This window comes from Periplaneta americana, chromosome 12 (genome assembly GCF_040183065.1).
Source record: "Periplaneta americana isolate PAMFEO1 chromosome 12, P.americana_PAMFEO1_priV1, whole genome shotgun sequence".
In the NCBI taxonomy this organism is placed as follows: domain Eukaryota; kingdom Metazoa; phylum Arthropoda; class Insecta; order Blattodea; family Blattidae; genus Periplaneta; species Periplaneta americana.
In genome coordinates this window covers 8,141,722-8,161,548 of record NC_091128.1, presented here as the reverse complement: position 1 = coordinate 8,161,548, position 19,827 = coordinate 8,141,722, and the positions used below count along the sequence as shown (strand labels likewise).

At 34.6% G+C, this 19,827-nt stretch overlaps 1 long non-coding RNA gene across 4 annotated transcripts in view; it reads right to left on the bottom strand.

The window, feature by feature from the left end:
- Positions 1-19,827, bottom strand: part of LOC138710149 (uncharacterized) — a 59,687-nt gene that overhangs the window by 5,199 nt on the left and 34,661 nt on the right. For all 4 annotated transcript variants that reach the window (XR_011335107.1, XR_011335105.1, XR_011335106.1 and 1 more), the window contains one exon: positions 4,835-4,981. This is a non-coding gene — a long non-coding RNA (uncharacterized lncRNA). The remainder of the gene's footprint in view (positions 1-4,834; positions 4,982-19,827) is intronic.

The window sequence follows — 19,827 nt, the reverse complement described above, 5'->3', positions numbered from 1 at the left end:
ATAACACACCCACTGGATCGTCCTGCCGCACTGTTGTTTTTGCATCTAATTGTTCACTTACCTCAGACAAAACTTTTTTTCTGCAAGCTCTCTCTTCTACACGTTTACTTCTAGCACTGTTTATCTCACTGTTTTTCACATAGCACACTGGTAAATTCAGCGATGGTTGGGCGTTTAATTTCAATTTTTTCTTTGCTGGTATGTTCAAAAGCTCGGCTTTCAAATCACGCTCATAGGAATCAGATGTGAAATGTTCGGAACAAATACGCGCAGTTTCAAGATTAAATTAATCTTTTCGATAACACTTAATCTCCCAAATCTTTCGGAGCTTTGGATCAGAGGGAAACGTATGATAAATAACACTCGAGCCTTTAGTTTTCCTGCTATAATTCTGACACTTGCTCACCGCACAATTTGGCATTTTTGATGCTATAATAGTAACAATATAGGCCTATTATAAACAGCACACTAGCAAGGTCTATACAAAATCACAAACACACCCCTCGTTTTCTAAATTCCAGTAACTACTAATAAAGGCAACGCAAGCCAAGGGGTTGACAGTGGAGTGTGTCCCTGTGGTGACGTCACAGATTTACAACGCCTTCACTTTCTCTTTAAAGGCTGTTATGAAGGGACCTGTGAGAGCGATAGCGACCGACCGTCCAAGGACCTTGAGATACATAGGCTACATGCTAAGAAACAAACGTGAAGCTCTGTCTACTTTAATAATATGATTATTAGAACGACATCATTTTTAAGTTCACAAATACTATTAATTAATTTTTAGTGTGTGCAATAACTAGATGCAAAACAGGAACAAGATGAAGTTAAACTTCTATCAAGATTAATCCCTTCAGACCTGAATTTATATTTTAAAATATTGGAGCTGTTAAGAACCAAAGCAGAACATAGCAAAACACTAGAAGATACTCAAGATTGGAGGAAGAAGACTGCCATTCTTAAAAAAGCAATCATAACAGCAAAAAAGAACAGTTTCAATAAATTTATTGAAAATATTAATTACAGAACTGATAGCACTAAAACATATAAATTTCTGAAGGATATTTCCAATACACAGGAAAATACTAGCCAACCTATTATTCATAATAACAAAACATTAACAGATAGTAGAGATATAGCAAACGCATTTAATGAACACTACTCAAACTCTCACAGATTACATCCCAATATCAAAAAAACTGACAAATTTATCAAAATAGAATTACATAAAAATAATAAAAACAATATTACTAATACAAAACCTGACATATTTCATCAAAATTTTACTTCCAAAGAATTAACTCTAGCTATACAAAATTTAAAAAGCAAGAAATCTCCTGGCCCCGACAACATTCATTCCGAATTTTTTAAACATCTGGGGGAAAAAGCCAAGTGTGTACTTTTATCCATTTTCAATTTATCATGGAACACCTCAATTCCTGCAGCTTGGAAAAAAGCAATCATTGTACCAATTCACAAAAAAGGGAAACCTGCTCATGATGTCAATAGTTATCGACCAATAGAACTATGAAGCATGATAGCAAAAACCATGGAGTCCATGATCTCCAACAGATTAACTTGGTATTTAGAATCCCAAAATCTTTTATCACCAAGACAAGCCGGCTTTCGACAACTACACTCTACCAATGAACAAGTCATACGCCTCGGCCAAGAAATAAAAGACAGTTTTAACAAGAAAGAAGAGACCTTGGCAATATTTATTGACTTTCAGTTAGCATATGACTCTGTTTGGAGAAATAACTTATTACTAAAACTCCAGAAATTAGGTATCTCCAGCAATATGTTCAAATGGATATCAGAATTCCTTAGTCAAAGATTCATTGCCACTAAATTCAGTAATTCACTTTCTAGTTACAGACAAACATATCGAGGTCTACCTCAGGGCGCTGTCCTCAGCACAACTTTATTTATTCAATATTTATATAAATGACTTACCCTCCCTATTAGAGGAATCAAACATGAAAACAGCACTATTTGCAGATGATATAGTTTTGTGGACTTCCGGATCTTACAGACATAGAGACAAAATTAAAAATTCTGCTCTTAAAGCTCTAAGTCAACTACATGAGTGGAAAACATAAAATTTGATGACACTCAATTTAAGCAAAAGTAACTACCAAATATTTTCACTCGGTAAAAAAGAAAGAGAATTCAATATCCAATACAACGGCCAGCACCTTCCTAGGACTTATGAATCCAAATATCTTGGAGTTATTTTCGATAGTAAGTTAACATGGAGCAACCATTTGAAATACATTTCTGAAAAAGCTCGTAAAAGATTCTCCCTTCTAAAAAGACTAGCAGGAAAGAAATGGGGATCCTCTAGGAATACTTTGAACACTACATACAAAATGTTTATACAGCCAGTGCTGACATACTGCGGAGAAATTTTAATTACTTCACCTTTCATAAACGACATAGAATATGTTCAAAACCAAGCTCTCAGACTCATTACTGGTGGAATCAAAACAACTCCAATAGATTCTATGAGGTTCCTCACTAATATTAACAGTATCAAAATGACAATAGAAGAAAAAGCACTGATTCAATATGAAAAACTTATCAGATTACCAGGAAACAATTGGCATTCATACAGTCCTCTCTGTAGATTGAAAACTCAAAAAAGTTTCAGATCCATTGTTCAAGAATTAAAACAGAAAATCAATATCCCGAATTTAAAAGAAAACTTACAAATTAAACCAAACTCTTTAACTCTATTAAATATAGAATATAATCTAAATTTAACAGAAGAAATACTGAAATCAGAAGTAAACACTGAACTACAGAAACAATTGTCTTTAGAGACAATTAATATTAGGTACCCTCCACAAAACTGGCTTCATTTATACACTGACGGATCCTTGATCTCCAGAGAACAAGGTGCCGGTGCAGGTGTTACGTGCTGTCTCTTCTCACTTTATAGATCACTTGGAATGGAACAACAAGTTTTGACGGTGAAATCATTGCAATAAGTGAATGTCTCAGGAATCTTCTATGCCACATCAATAAATTTAGGAATGCAGTTATATTGTCAGACTTCAAAGCAGCTATTCTATCAATCGTCTCTAAATACACACCTTCATCTCAAACAGCAGAAATAACTAAAATGCTCTCTCAATTAATATCACTCAATAAAAGAATTGTATTCCAATGGATACCATCCCATTGTGGAATCCTGGGAAACGAGAATGCGGATGCTTTAGCAAAGAAGGGCAGCACTGCTACTTACAGACCTGTTACTAAATCTACGTATTACTTTGTGAAGAGATTTATTAAATCTACATACTTAGACTTCAACAAACAAAATTTGATAATACAATCCCAAGGGAAAAAATGGAACTCTCTGCATCAAAATCCACAGTTAATTCCCGATTTACCACGAAAATCGTCTGTAGCTGCATTTAGATTGGCAACAGGCCATGATTGTTTGGCTAAACACCTGCATAGAATTGGAATATATCAGTCCCCTAATTCAACTCAAACCAAGAAATGGATTCGGAACACCTCAAAATCTGTGCTTCATTGGCTGGTCATGATAATATCTTTGAAAAATATTGGAGTGCAAGAGGTCAAATGACTTATTGTGAAACGCCTGGCATTAGAAAACAACAACATATTTTAAAATATTGAAAAAAAAAAAAAAAAAAAAACTGGTCACATAATCATTCTGGGGATCCAAAATTCCCAAATCAAGTCTTAACAGAAAATCAAAATTTAGGAACAATTTTGACCCCTGGGGCCCCAAAATTTTAAATTTTATTTTTAATTTAGGTATAGAAAAGTTTCAAAAATAATATTCTCCATTTCTATCACACTGAATTTTTCAAAATATTTAAAAGTATCGAAAACATCCCAAAAAGAAAAAAAGAAGCAATGTACAGTATAATGTAGGGACATCAGGCCTGAAGGGGTTAAGCAAACTAACACTTCAATGTTATTTATTTATGCAGTGATAAGAGAAGTTGTGAAACAAATATAAGGGAAAACTCGTGAACTGAATACAATTTATTAGAGTAATAACTATAGGATTGATAGAATTCTGAAAAAAAAACGTTTTAACTTCAAGTTTTATATTCGTATGGAGTGGAAGGCACACAGGTATGCATGGGAAAATTCTGATTGTGCTACTAAAGCCCTTGAGTCTTGGTGTTGCCTAAACCCCAAAAGACACAAATGCCTATAAGGAAGAACATACTGTTTGTTTTATCGTCGTTAAAATCAACATATTTTCACACAATTTGAACACAGAAACTATCAAGAAATCTCTACTAACTAATTTCAAGAATTAAGAAGAATTGCCCATTCAAGATGGTATGAACATGCAATAATTTAACATTAATATTTCTCAAAGCAAAAGCCTTATATTTCTAGAGGTAAATAATCTTAAACTCGCGTTACGGAATGCGCGCTGGTTCGAGTCTTCATGGGGGAAGAAATTTTCTCATGAAATTTCGGCCAGTGTATGGGACCGGTGCCCACCCAGCATCGTGATGCACTTGGGGAGCTACGATAGGTAGTGAAATCCGGTTGCGAATACCAGCTATAATGGCTGGGGGGATCATCGTGCTAACCACACAATACTTCCATTCTGGTTGGATGATCGTCCACCTCTGCTTCGGCATGTAGGCGTGAAGCCAGCAGCCGGCTGATCGGACTAGACCCTTCACTGGCTGTGGTGCCACGGATTATTAAATAATCTTAAACCCTCAGTTTCCTGCTACTGCAATGCGGACCAGGAATATTTCTGGAGTAATAGTTCATGCTAATTCAATTATTAGATCTAATAAAGAAGATGAAAGTCGCAAGGTCTTACCTTGTTGGCGAAACGTTTAGTCCACCATCATTAATTCCATTGTCTGGAATCCTGATGTTCGACAGGGTTAGTTAAAGGGTCCCACTCCATGGGCTGCATGTCACTGTCGGCGTCGATGCCTTCCCACTGCATGGGCTCCTCTTGTTCCTAGAAAATTTCAGAAATGTGGAATAATAAATGGTAAAACTTTAATCGATTATGGTGAAGTTTTAAGGGCTCTTTGTCTCACTTTAGAACAAAAATAAAGTGAGATGTCCCATGATACAGATTGACGCAATTAAATTAATCTTATTCCTGAATGAGTGGATTCTATGAAAGATAGAGAGTTAGTTTTCTCTGAAAATATTCTCTTTCACAAAAAGATGTTTCTGTAAACCTACAGTACTGCAAGAAACTTCGATAATCGAATCAGTGAATTACTTGAAGATTCCTGGAATTCTTTCGAAAGTTCGGAAAGACTTGTAAACGCCGCCTAAAATTTGGAATTCAATTTAACACAGCTGGTGATAACCAGCGTAAAAGGAGTAGTTAGGGACTCGTGTGCTGGGATGTGAGTTTGATTACACTCCGGCTGATTGATTGTAATTATGTACACATATTTTTTTCTTTTCACGCTATCAGAGGCAATGCCAAAAATGCAGTACACACAGTGGAACTTTCCACATACAAACGTACTTACTTACTTACAAATGGCTTTTAAGGAACCCGAAGGTTCATTGCCGCCCTCACATAAGCCTGCCAGCGGTCCCTATCCTGTGCAAGATTAATCCAGTCTCTATCATCATACCCCACCTCCCTCAAATCCATTTTAATATTATCCTCCCATCTACGTCTCGGCCTCCCTAAAGGTCTTTTTTCCTCCGGTCTCCCAACTAACACTCTATATGCATTTCTGGATTCGCCCATACGTGCTACATGCCCTGCCCATCTCAAACGTCTGGATTTAATGTTCCTAATTATGTCGGGTGAAGAATACAACGTGTGCAGTTCTGTGTTGTGTAACTTTCTCCATTCTCCTGTAACTTCATCCCGCTTAGCCCCAAATATTTTCCTAAGCACCTTATTCTCAAACACCCTTAACCTATGTTCCTCTCTCAGAATGAGAGTTCAAGTTTCACAACCATACACAACAACCGGTAATATAACTGTTTTATAAATTCTAACTTTCAGATTTTTGGACAGCAGACTGGATGATAAGAGCTTCTCAACCGAATAATAACACGCGTTTCCCATATTTATTCTGCGTTTAATTTCCTCCCGAGTTCATTTATATTTGTTACTGTTGCTCCAAGATATTTGAATTTTTCCACCTCTTCGAAGGATAAATCTCCAATTTTTATATTTCCATTTCGTACAATATTCTGGTCAGGAGACATAATCATATACTTTGTCTTTTCGGGATTTACTTCCAAACCAATCGCTTTACTTGCTTCAAGTAAAATTTCCATGTTTTCCCTAATCGTTTGTGTATTTTCTCCTAACATATTCACGTCATCCGCATAGACAAGAAGCTGATGTAACCTGTTCAATTCCAAACCCTGCCTGTTATCCTGAACTTTCCTAATGGCATATTCTAGAGTGAAGTTGAAAAGTAAAGGTGATAGTGCATCTCCCTGCTTTAGCCCGCAGTGAATTGGAAAAGCATCAGATAGAAACTGACCTATACGGACTCTGCTGTATGTTTCACTGAGACACATTTTAATTAATCGAACTAGTTTCTTGGGAATACCAAATTCAATAAGAATATCATATAATACTTCCCTCTTAACCGAGTGATACGTGGAAAGATAAAATGTATACACTTTCTTTTTCCTTTCCGGGCAGCTTGTAAGTCTGTTATTTAGTGAGATCACTTAGTGTCGACTGAATTGGTGGAATGGAGATGTTATTAAGGCAAAATGAATTCATGATGAGCTACGGGTTACGTGATCCAAACAAGTGAGCAGACCAAGTGGGATGCAAGTAGTTATGGAATTCAATATATTTCAATTTCTCAGTCCACAGCGAACAGCGGATCAGTATACACATGTGCAGAGGGAGTTCGGCAGTGAAGAAATATTGTAGCAGAGGCATTGACACCGACATCGCGTAACAGTGTAATAATGGAGAATATTGAAGATAGTAGCCAAGCTGTAGTAAACCTGGAAGCAAACATTGAAGAGATCTAAAAGAAGTTGGAAACTCTACAGAAGGAAAACGACCTAATGAAAAGTAAGGTGAATATCTAGAAGAAGATCAGAGAAGAAAGAACTTAATATTTTTTTGGAATCGAGAAAAAGGAGGAGGAACAGGCACTGATAACATACGAGATTATGATGAAAGTTTGCTGGGATTGGTTCAGGATTGATGTGAGTGATGGACAAATAAAAGAAGCATACAGAATCGGGAAAAATGGAAATAGTCCTACTCTAGTTATATTCTCAAGTGTAATGGCAAAAGAAAAAAATTTGAACAAACGAAAGGACTTAATAAACTCAAATATTAGACTGGAACATGAGTTTGAATATGAAGTAAGATGCAGGAAAAGAATATTGATTCCTTTTATGAAGGCTGCAATGAAAAATGGTCATTTCACTAGATTATATGGAGACAAATTAAAGATAAATGGGGAGATGTCTGATGTGGAATTCTGTTTGGAAAATTTGAATCATACAGAGATAGGGACAATGAAAGAGGAGATAAGGAACATTATAGCGAAACATACGATGGGAGAACTATTTGAAAAATTAGAAGGTGGAGAAGTCATCACACAGGAAATAATAGCAAGCGATGGAATGAATCAGTCAGCGAGTCAAATGTGCCAGGAAGAGGCCAGTGACCAGATTTTGCATAGCGCAGCAACAGCAGCAGACGAGGATGTCAACAAGTGATTACAGAAGAAACAAGAGGCTTGCACTAAAATTTTGATGACGCCATCAGGTAGACAGGGGAGAACAGAAGGACGGCATACAGGAGCTGAGAACAGCAAAAAGAGTACAGTGAATCCAACTGGAAGAACAAATATGGGTCAGCAATTACAAAAGGGATCGAGAGATGAAGAAGATACTAAGATAAGAAGTCAAACTTCTGCAAGAACTGGAAGGGATGAAGTAACATTAGCAACACCGTATAGAGTTATGTCAGAGGGAAGAAAATAAGGGACAGAAAAGTTATAACTTAAGAGGTTGGTGCATGAGTAACAAAACATAGGAAAGTGATAAAGTGAAAATAGTGTGCATGAGTGACAAAACTTAGGAAAGTGATAAAGTGAAAAGAGTGATAGTGACAGAAAAGACAGTAAGGCAAGGGAATAATAGTGAAGAAGGATAAGATACAAGTAATAACCAGAGAGTGATAATAAGTTAGTAGTGACACAAATATAATAAAAAAGGTAGGAATGGAAATGTAATGAAACTGTAGAAACTACTTCGTCTGAAAATATACAGAGTAGATTAATTGGAATAAGGGTCAGTGAATGTTAGTGATTCAAGTGAATAAATAAGTTAACAAGTATGAAAGAGTTCAACTAATGTAAACATTGTTGGGAACAATTAATAAGAGGTTGAGAGAAGTGATTGTATAGTTAAATGAGATTAGTTAGAATAAGATAGATAACTAGGAATGGGAAGGGTAAATAGAAAAAGAAGGGAGGGAAACAGAGGTGAGTGACGTAATAAAAAAGTGATCTGGGTCATTTATATGTAATAGCAGGATATTTAAAAAAGCGTAAGCAGAATGTTATGTATCCAAGGGAGTGATGGCACCATATACAGAAATGTGAAGGGCCATCACGACCGATGTAAGCTGGTGGAATAAATATATCATATCAATTTAATTTCTGTCAACGTTGAGACCACTTCGATAACACTGCGTAACAAATTTTAACTATGGAATTCAAAACACATTTTTGGCTTCCATCGTTCATAGCATTCTTAATACTATCTTGTATACCTACATCTCAAATGGCTCAACTAACCTTATGATATCAGTTTTAAAGTCCATACTGATAATTCAAGACAAGATAGCCTAGAAAAAATATTTTAATAGTACGAGTAATTTCCACTCTGCGTGTATGATTCCTTAGTTTATTTCTATGTAATATTGTAAACGTTATGTTCTCTTCATGAATACCACATGATTAGGCCACAAGCTTGTTCCGTCTCCTATCATTTACTGATTAATTGAGCGCTTATTTTGAATCTGCATAAAATAGTACGTACCGGTACGAAAAAAAAAACGAATTTGTGCCTATTTGAATGTAAAAAACTTTCGGTTTATTGTAGCATATGTTAAAGAGTTTATTCGATAATAATTAGTTCTTACTTATTGAAGTGCGAACCCCATGCATGTTCTCCAAAACCCTGCCACGAATTAGTCTGTTTGTTTACACCTCTTGGAATCATTTGCGGCTTCAGACATCTTGTTAGAATAAGAATGCATTTTTTACCTATTTTTTTTTTTAAGAAATATATATTTTTTTTCTTAATCGTTTCGTTACTCATCATCCTATACTGTAAGAAATACCTCGCATCTGGAATTCGTTACCTAATGACGTCAGAGACTGCTGGAATTTATCACAATTCAAAATTAAATTGGAAACTAATCCTGCGTATGATGCAGTCATCACCAAGTAACCTAACTTGAGCTCAGTACTGGTGCGTAACTTAAAAAAGGCTGCTTTTATAGCCCAACCAACTCTAATAATTTATTAATTCATTTAGTGTTCTGCCGAAGGGCAGGTATTTTACTGCAAACTCAGCTTTCTCCAATCTTTCTTATTTTCTGCCTAGGACTCGAGTTACGGAATTCACGCTGGTTCGAGTCCTCATGGGGGAAGAAATTTTCTCATGAAATTACTGCCAGCGTATGGGTGTCCAGCATCGTGATGCACTTGGGGAGCTACGATAGGCAGCGAAATCCCGTTATTAAACGTAACGCCGCAATATGAGAACGTTATAATCATGGGGGACTTCAATTCAAATTTACTTGACTCACATTCTAGTACGACTAAAAGACTTCAACAGGGTTGCCAGATGTCCCAATTTTCATATAAAAATCCCGAGTCCCGCTTCGATTCTGTAAATGTATACTGTATGTTAAATGATGGATTCTGAGCAGTAGTATGCCAAGGCACAAAATAAAATGTCAATTTAGATATCAATAAATTTTATGTCATTGTAATAAATTAATAAACACTGAAAATTAAATATTTTGTCACATGTGACCAATCTTTTGGAATTTGTGCTTTATTGCTAATAATAAACAGCTGGGGAAAACTATGAGATACAACTACTATTAAACCATTAAGTTAATAATTTTGCATAACATATTATTGCCACAAGCCTTCAAAAAGATGCCAGAGAAATGTGATGTAACTTACAGCAAGATAAATATTGCTTTGTACTTGTACCTACAATTAATGTTTGAGGAGAAAAATTCGCTCCACCGCTGAGGATCGAACCATGGTCCTTGGTTCTACGTACCAAGCGCTCTGACCACTGAGCTACACCGAATTCAATCCACAGCATCAGACCGAATCTTCCTCCTTCAGTGTTTTCCTTGTGGCCTGACTCCAAGTTAGGCATATACGTTGACGTAAATGTCTACTGTCTACTGCCATTATACTAGGAGCACACTCAGTTGAGTGACTTATTTGGCCGGGATTCCGCAGCTATGATACACTGCTAGCTAGCTTGAAATGACAACCATAGGCGGAGAGAGAACCGTTTCCTTGGGGGGGGGCAGAGCAAAAACTAGAATCCCCATATAACGGTGTTACGGGTGACATCATTTACCTCTTCCTCTGTGGTGCAGTATAGTGGAATATGATCATTTAATAAAGGTATTTAACTTTTTGTTAAATTTTAACTGCTTGTATACTTTGTGACCTGGTAAAGTGTAAGAGAAGGCCCTACTGCCTTAACTCTGCCAATATAAATAAAGAATTATTATTATTATTATTATTATTATTATTATTATTATTATTATTATTATTATTATTATTATTATTATTATTATTATTATTTTCCGGATGCATGTTTCTAATATCCAATCTGCGATGTTTTCGACCGAGTTGTATAGGGCTTGAACTGTAGGTCTACTACATATTATAATAGGGCATAACTTAAAACAATCTCCCTCTTTTTCTCTCTCTCTTACAGAAATACATGCATACAGTACATTAATAAAATTACGTAACAGTGCTAACAAAAACTTTTTATATGAAGCTTAACTTCCTGAAGATATCATATGAAATGTAAACTCTAATTATTTTATTTTATTTCGTCTTTGTTTACACATTATACCGGGATCATTTTTCTTTTTCCTGCATTGTTGTGAAGTATGTTATTCATATTCTCCAAGTGGCAGCCTGAACACCTGCAGACTTTTAACACATGAGTACAGGCTGTTACAAAAGAAACATTACAGTGCTTCCATTCCTCAAATGAGATAGAAATTCTTACACATTCAGAAATTTAAAATAAATATTACAGTCCAGACACATGATCATCAATTTAAGCACAGAAACTTAATCATACACAAAACCAAAAAAGATTTTCTGAATTTAATATTTTCTGACGTTAATAGAAAAAAAAGAGTTGAGACAAGTTTGGGGGGCACTGCCCCCCCCTCCCATAATTCCGCCTATGATGACAACGTAGCACGGATGTTAACAAATCTAAATCTGATATGCAATTGTATGTTTAACTCTAGTACAAAAAAAATAAATAAATAAAAAAATAAATGTTGTATATTTTAAATATCTTGGTTCAATTTTGAAGAAAAACGCAATGACAAATCTAGAATTTGAAAGAAGATTAATTGGCAGTAGGAGAATGATTGGAATGTTAAATTCAAGAGATCAGAAGACCATTAAAATTGAGAATATAGGTATTCTAACAGTCCTGCCAGATTGTAACATTGTATGGTGTGTAAAATCGAGTAATGTGACACTCGATTATTTGCTACAAGTGAATATTAATTTTGTTCGTTGTCATTCTGTCTTACAATTTAATTTATAAGAAAATAGTGCTGTATTAACTGAAAAGCAACTGTAAGTAACTGATCACGCAAGAGTCCTGGGTTTGTTTTGAAAAACTAAATGGTAATCCTATTGAACATACAAGCAAACAATGATGGATCTTGTTAATATCAACTTTACAGAATGTGCGTTAATAGTTAAGTGCTGACCTGACTGCCTTTCTTCTCTGATTGTAATGAAGAAACTGCGTTTTCTAGTATTCATATTTTTCAATGATACATCGTCTCTTCGTAATAACAGATGCTACCATTTACATAGCTTAGATCAATGTTATTGCTAACATTACAAAATAAGCAACACCGGTCTATTGAGAAATTGTAGTTTATGTAAATATATTTTCAAGTGAACTTAAACATGCAAAGGTGTGCATCACAGAAAGATTGCAATCTATCTCTTCAGATGTGATTACATCTGTACATGCTTTTAACAGCTTGTGTTGACAACTTAAAGAAAAAATTCCAGTTTTTTATAGAAAAAAAATATATATAAAAAATAGTTCTTGGCTGATGTATTTAATTGTTTCTTCTACTTCTTTCCTGGTTATAGAAGATGGGAGTTGCATCGTTTCTCTCTTGGGTAGTTGATGTGACTTTTCTCTGTGCTGGTAATTCAGGACCAACAAGATGAAGACCATGGCCATAGGAAGAAGAATAAAGAAAGGTAAACTTGCGCATTCTAAATGACGCAGTAGAACAAGTGAACAGCTTCAAATACTTGGGGTGTACTATAAGCAGTAACATGAGCTGCTGCCAGGAAGAGAAGAAATATCACCATGGAAGTGCCAGGCAGTTGTTTGTTATTAAATTAAAGCAGTTTCCAAAAACGTCCCTCACATACACTTTCAAGACCTTGTGGCATTCGAAATATCCATTTCCGACCACTACCCTTCAAGAGCATAAAGTCACTACACTTATCTGTAGATGGATTCACTTTATACTAGAAAATAGGAAAATTACCAGGAGCCTATTTGGGGAAATGCTAAAGGTGACTACGGCCAGGGGCTGTCCTCAAGATGGCGTTCTTTTGCACTTGCTTTAGTATTGCGACATTTTTAAATATGAAAACATGAATAAAAATTACAAATCTTCTAATTCCTTAAAAAGATGTTAAATTCATGTGTTTATACACATATCTATCAAAAGTTTCATGGTCCCATGCAGATAAACATAAGTTTGTTATTGTGTATGAATGAATGAATGATTTTACAAATGAAGAATTCAGAGAAAAAATGTCATTAAGTCCAAATTTATCGATTTTCTGTTTTCGATCCCATTTGATACCTCAGTCAGGTTTTCCAGAACGTTTACTGGGATAGTGAGTCATACAACTCTGCTGTTGTTAGTATAAAAAAGATCCATTTCATTTACTTGGATTGTCTCTAAAAAGAAATATCCCAACAGATTCTTCTAATTTCTTTAAAAAGTGCTAATTTGATGTGCCTGCACTGTCAAGGTTTCATGGTCCCATGCAGAGAAAGATAAGTTTTTTAGTGTATGCCTACAAGTGGGGAAATTTGATCATTTTTGCTAGGTCTAGGAAAAATTTCAGCAATATTGAGCTTAAGCTTAGATATTCTTGGACTGCCACTACTTATTCTGTTGCAAACGTCATAATATTCCTATTGTAATATGGTGAATAATATGATTACATAGGTAGGCAATGCTCACCAGACCGTAACAAGGTACCCAGGGAATATAGGGTTTATACCTGAGACAGTGGACAGACATTGAACATCATCACGTTGTTGCAATGCCAAATTTTAGGTCATAGAATATTATTATTATTATTGTTGTTGTTGTTATTATTATTATTATTATTATTATTATTATTATTATTATTATTATTATTATTATTATTATTATTATTATTATTATTATTATTACACATTGATTGAAGTGAGTGTAACTGTAGAATTGAAGCTATGTTATTAATGCACATACACTGTCAAAACCTTGCATTTTCAATTCAGTTTAAAGTGCACATTCGCTATAATCAGTATGATCTTGTATAAGATTTAAAAGAATAAAAAAAAGCAAAAACAAAATATTTCTTATTATACAAATGTTAGTATATTTTACTAGTATTTAACAATTCACACACGTAATATTATAAAAAATCTAGTACTTAATTATTGTTCTGTTGAGTGGTATGAATATGTTCCTTTTTAAAGGGTATAATTATTATTTGGTTTTAGGGCAGAAAGCTGTAGATTATTTCTGTAATTGTTTTCATGGATAAACACGCAGAGAATCCAGATATGAACTGATAAATATTATATTTCGTTTTAGATATTAATAGTCATAATAATGGAATATAATAATAATTAATATTTATTTTGTAATTTACGATTAACTTATAATAATAATAATAATAATAATAATAATAATAATAATAATAATAATAATAATAATAATAATAATAATATTGATGATGTTTCATGTTTTTATTGATTCGTATTTTCGTGACTTTATATACCTGCATTTTGCAGTGATCTCCAAATTTGAAATGCTGTTTAAATACAATTTACGATTCACAGAATTCCAAACTTTCAGAAGTGCTGGATTACGCGATTTATTTATTATTATTGATAAGGAAGGATGGCCATAAAACAATGTAATGTATTAAAACCATAAAATCTCATTGTCCTCTGTAATTTTTTAATTGCGTTGCCCGATCGGTAGTGTTTTTAGAAGTGTCAGTCCAGTCGAGGCTTAATTATCAGTCCCCAATATGCTACACATTTATTCACAGAATCACTATTGACGCTACAAAACGTAAATGTTTTTATTCCCTACTTATTTTTGCAGTTTTCAAGCAAGAATCATAACTTAGAAAGCTTACCTCAGAGGAAAGAGGTTCATCCTGGTTGTCCCATGGGAATCGAACCAAATTCCTCAATGCACATACTCTCCATAAAGCGCTATCTTTGCTTGCTTTAATTGAAATCAAAAATCATAATGGCGGTCCAATACGTAATTTGCATTGTTAAAGATGGCATTGTTATGCATTGAGCGATGAATGTGAATTCCATAGAGAATGAAAAAATGGAACTAGCATCAGTCATGTAGAAGCTTCGGTTGAGAACTTTCGACTTGATTTTAAATTTCGACCGGCCACAAGAGAATTTAAATATTCTCGTTTTCGTATTTTATATTTAAAAGGATTATTTTTAAGTTTTCTGAAGAAATTGGTATAACGTACATTTTATCATGCAGTTGTGTATTTCATTCCTGTTAGTTGATTTTTATCAGTATAAAACCAAAAATTTTTTACTTTTTCCGAGAATATTAATTTCAAAGCTCTTTTTCTTAGAGATCCTCTTCCTCTTCTTTTATTAATTTTGTAGCTGATACTTCATGTTAGGAGATGAACCTTAATGTTGCGACTGTGCAGTTAAGAAAATATTGTTCTCATGTGTTCATTTGTGTATTTGGTTTTTAAAAATTACATTTCTTCCATTTTCTCTGGAACAAGTGAAAGTAGACAGTTGAAATGTCACAGTTTTATATAATACTACATTATGTCAGTCATGTGGCAATTAACATACTAATTGAAAATGTAGATTAGAAACTTCTGCAGGAGTGGAACTTTTTCAAACAATAATATAATAGAAATAGGTTAATTTGACATAATTATATATATTGAATTAATTTCACATCAAGTTAATTAACTACATATCAACTTAAACTTTCTATACCATATTTTGGAATAGTGGGAGTATAGAGAAAAAAAAACACACACACACAAAATCATGTAGTGTAAATCTAAATACAAATATTTACATACGGAATACTTAATAACATTTTACAGGAGAAAGAGTTCGTCCAAAGGGCTGGACTCGGGAAGAGTACCCGAAACACTCATTGCATTTCCGCATTGAATTGCAATTTTTTTTTTTATTTATTTATTCATTAAAGACATCAGCTCAAAGAATGTGAGTGGCCACAAGGGTCCTGAATACAATAAACATGTACAGTATATGTGATTTGAAATATTAAAGAAAAAAGAAAGTTAATTGTTGAAGGCAAATAATATAAGTGGATTAATTGAAATAGAGATGATGATGTAATATTTCAAGAGAATCCTTGATAATATTTATAAGAATAGACATTATATAATCAAAAGGAATGTGAAGTTCCTTAAGATAATTCCATGTGAATTTTGTAATAGAACCTCTACTGCCAAACAGCAAACCAATGACAGACCATTGTTTAAGAGGGATGTTGTACTTTTGAGAAAGATACGATAGACAAGGTTCATATACAGACTTCTTCTCAGTATCAACTTCAGTGGCCTGATTTAGGTTCCTTTCGAAACGGATAGTAGGGTCAAGAACAAGAGCCCATTTTAAGCATCCATTAATAGCAATAATGTCTGCCCGTCTGAAAGAACCATCTGATGACACACAATGTACTTCCTCATGAATCTCCCAATTTAAAGTTTTTAAAGATGTCGCCAAAGCATATCGTACACGATGATGTCTAGCATTGATCAGCAGCCCGCCTTTAGGGCATTGTCCAAGCACGTGTCCAAATAAGTAGTGCAACGATGATCACCAGTAATGGAAAACAAAATTTGGTCGATTTGAGATACCGGTACCAAAACTTTAGCATCATGACTCCAAGGACCGAAGGTCTCCACACCAGAGGGGAGAAAGATATAATTGTCTAAAAGATGAGGATATTTATTGACTTTATTTTTCACGGCTAATTCAGCAGCAGATGCTACGCGTCTGGAGGTATTCGGCAAGTGAGATGAAGCTAGAGTGTCAATTCAAGTGGAGTCCCAAATTAAAGATTTTCCTCTAGACCATGGAATTAAGGTGAGACCATCGGGTCATTTACCATCAGCGCAACTAATACCTGGTGGTTCCAAGAGAGACGGGATACCACAAGAAGTCAGAGATCTTTTAATGATATTGGAATAAATGTATATTTCCCTAGTAATTACTCTTAAAACTAATGTTGATAATTGATATTGCATTCCAATTTTCGAAGCTTCTTTTACATTTTTTCCTCCGGCCTCCCAAGTAACACTCTATATCCATTTCTGGATTCGCCCATATGTGCTACATGCCCTGCCCATCTCAAACGTCTGGATTTAATGTTCCTAATTATGTCAGGTGAAGAATATAATGCGTGCAGTTCTGTGTTGTGTAACTTTCTCCATTCTCCTGTAACTTCATTCCTCTTAGCCCCAAATATTTTCCTAAGCACTTTATTCTCAAACACCCTTAACCTATGTTCCTCTCTCAAAGTGAGAGTCTAAGTTTCACAACCATAAACAACAACCGGTAATATAACTGTTTTATAAATTCTAACTTTCAGATTTTTTTAATACAACAGACAATAATAAAAAAACCGCTAAACTGGAGAATTCCCACGGTATCTTTGAACCGTGCCGTTACATTTAGCACCAAATTTAAGTAAATACACAATCTCGCCAACATAAGAACACGACTTTGGTGTGTGGCGTCGTTGGAGGGAGAAATTTGTTTATTTTCTCTCTCTACAGTATCTCCTTCATTCTGAACATTACTGAGAGATAGCACCACTGTTAGTTACAAGGTATATTTGCGCAAATATATTGAAGTAGATTACGTGACTTAGGTGAGAGTCTCGGGACAAAACAGTTTTGCTATATTTAGTTTTTTATTAAATGTTAAGCACAGGACCGCCATTTCGTAATTTTATTTAAGAAACAAGCCAAACAGATTATCTTTGCGTCAAAAACGGATGCTCCCTGGACCAAATTATCGTATTTTATAATTGTTTGAATGCAACAGAAGCCAGAAGTCTTGCACTGGACTAATGCAGTGAATTATTTAAGAATATAGCCGCGAATTTTACTACCACCATTTCGATTGTGTTTTGTTTGGCATGGCTCGGTACGGCCCGGTGACTAGTGGCCAGCGAGTAACGTCGACTATCGACATTGCTCTGCCGTGGGTATTATCCAGTTGTTCCAAAAAAACAATTGAATATAGAAGATTGCATTTTAATATTATACATTAATGTTTGATGCTATTTATTTCTAATTTTTAATTTTTTAATTAATTTAACGTCCATTTGCACAATTCTAATGTAGCCTATGTTTTTCTCCTGGTTATGAAGGTTAAATGTGCAGACTTTGGCACATATCGGTCAAAGCATTTAGATTTGTATAGAGAACATACATACATACATACATACATACATACATACATACATACATACATACATACATACATACATACATACATACATACATACATACATACATACACACATACATACATATATATTTAGTGGCTACTAGGTGTTTCAAAAATTCCAGGTTCAATCATAGACAAGGGGATTGTAAGGGCATACAAACATGTCCACTTTGCTCGAAAGATCACACCATGAAAGAATGCACTGCTTCCAGGAATGAATATAAATGTATAAACTGTATTACATATAACAAGTATTGCCGTACCGAAAAGATCTGCGAGAAACATTCTTCTCTGGATAAGGACTGCCCTAGCTTGCAAGCAGTCCTGAGTAGATATGTACTAAATATAGATTACTAAATCATGGCTCAACGAAGAAATCTCATCATGAAGCGAACTAAAATGGCGCCTCCATCCATGCACAACAGCACCACATTGCAATGCAATAGGAACTTAAAACCGCAAGCACAAATCTGATGTATTCAAATCAACCTACAGCGTTGCAACTGACAACTTGATGAAAATCCAAGAAAACAATACAGATGTTATAGTTATACAAGAGCTGTACACAATTAAAAATAAAATAGCTGGAATTACAAAAATGTACAAAATATTTACCTCGGGTGAAGGAAGAAGCCGTGCAGCTATAGTAGTGACTAATGATAAAATTGACGTCCTATTAATAAAACAACTTTCGGACGAAGATGCTTTGTCCTAGAGGTAATAGCAGGAAACCTAAGGGTTCTTATCGCAAGTATGTATTTAGATACAGTGAAACCTATTCAAATCGGAACCTGAATAATCCGGAATCCTGTCTATTTCGGAACAATTTATTAGTCCCGGCGAAATTTGTATGTATTATGTGTAATTTTTCCTGAATAAAACGGAAACTGTCCAACGCGGAAATGGAAACTGTCTGCTACTGTTCAAAACGGAAACAATATTTTGGACACACTATATTTTGAAACAGCGTGTAATTTCAAGGAATATACGAAATATGTAGGTCACTAAGATAAAAACAAGTTTTCTTTGCAAAATTCTAGAGGGTACGAGGGTGTGTTGGCCTGTCGGTCATAAATTTTATTACCCTGTTGACTAGGCAGACGAGTCCCTTCAAAGATTTTCAATGCTTCATACCCGTATACTGTCGTAGCTAAACAGAGCGCAAGTGTAGTGATTTCCAGGTTAAAAAAAAAAAGTTGCATAAAATGTGGCATTAACATTAAGTGATGAAGTAAAAGTTATCGAGATAAAGGAAAATTAGAAACAAAGTCTATGTGGAATAATATTGAAGTAGAGTTGTGGAAAACTCAGGTGTGACACTCAAAAAAATAAAGATCATAATGAGTGAGTGGCGTGCGGCCAATATTGGTGACACAAAAGGAACCAGGAAGCAACTGTTTATGTGAAAATAAATTAACTGTTGTGGGAGTGGGTTCTTCATGACCTTTCAAAGAACAAGCCAATTTCTGGATCTATCCTGCAAAGCAAGCTATTGAACTGGGAAATAAATTAAATAAACCAGAATTCAAGGCTTCTAATAGATGGCTCCTAGTCCAATTAATTAATAATGTGCAGTGATATGCAGTACAGTATTAGAGTATAGTGTTAGATATTAAATAGAATGAGATTAGTAAACTTTAGTAATGTTTAATGACTAATGAGTGAGTTACGATAATATTTATACAGAAAATGAGATTTTAATCAAGAAGATTCACCAACGTAATAAGCGACACAAAGCTGATTTAATGTGATTAGTGTTAAATGGAATATTTTGTACTT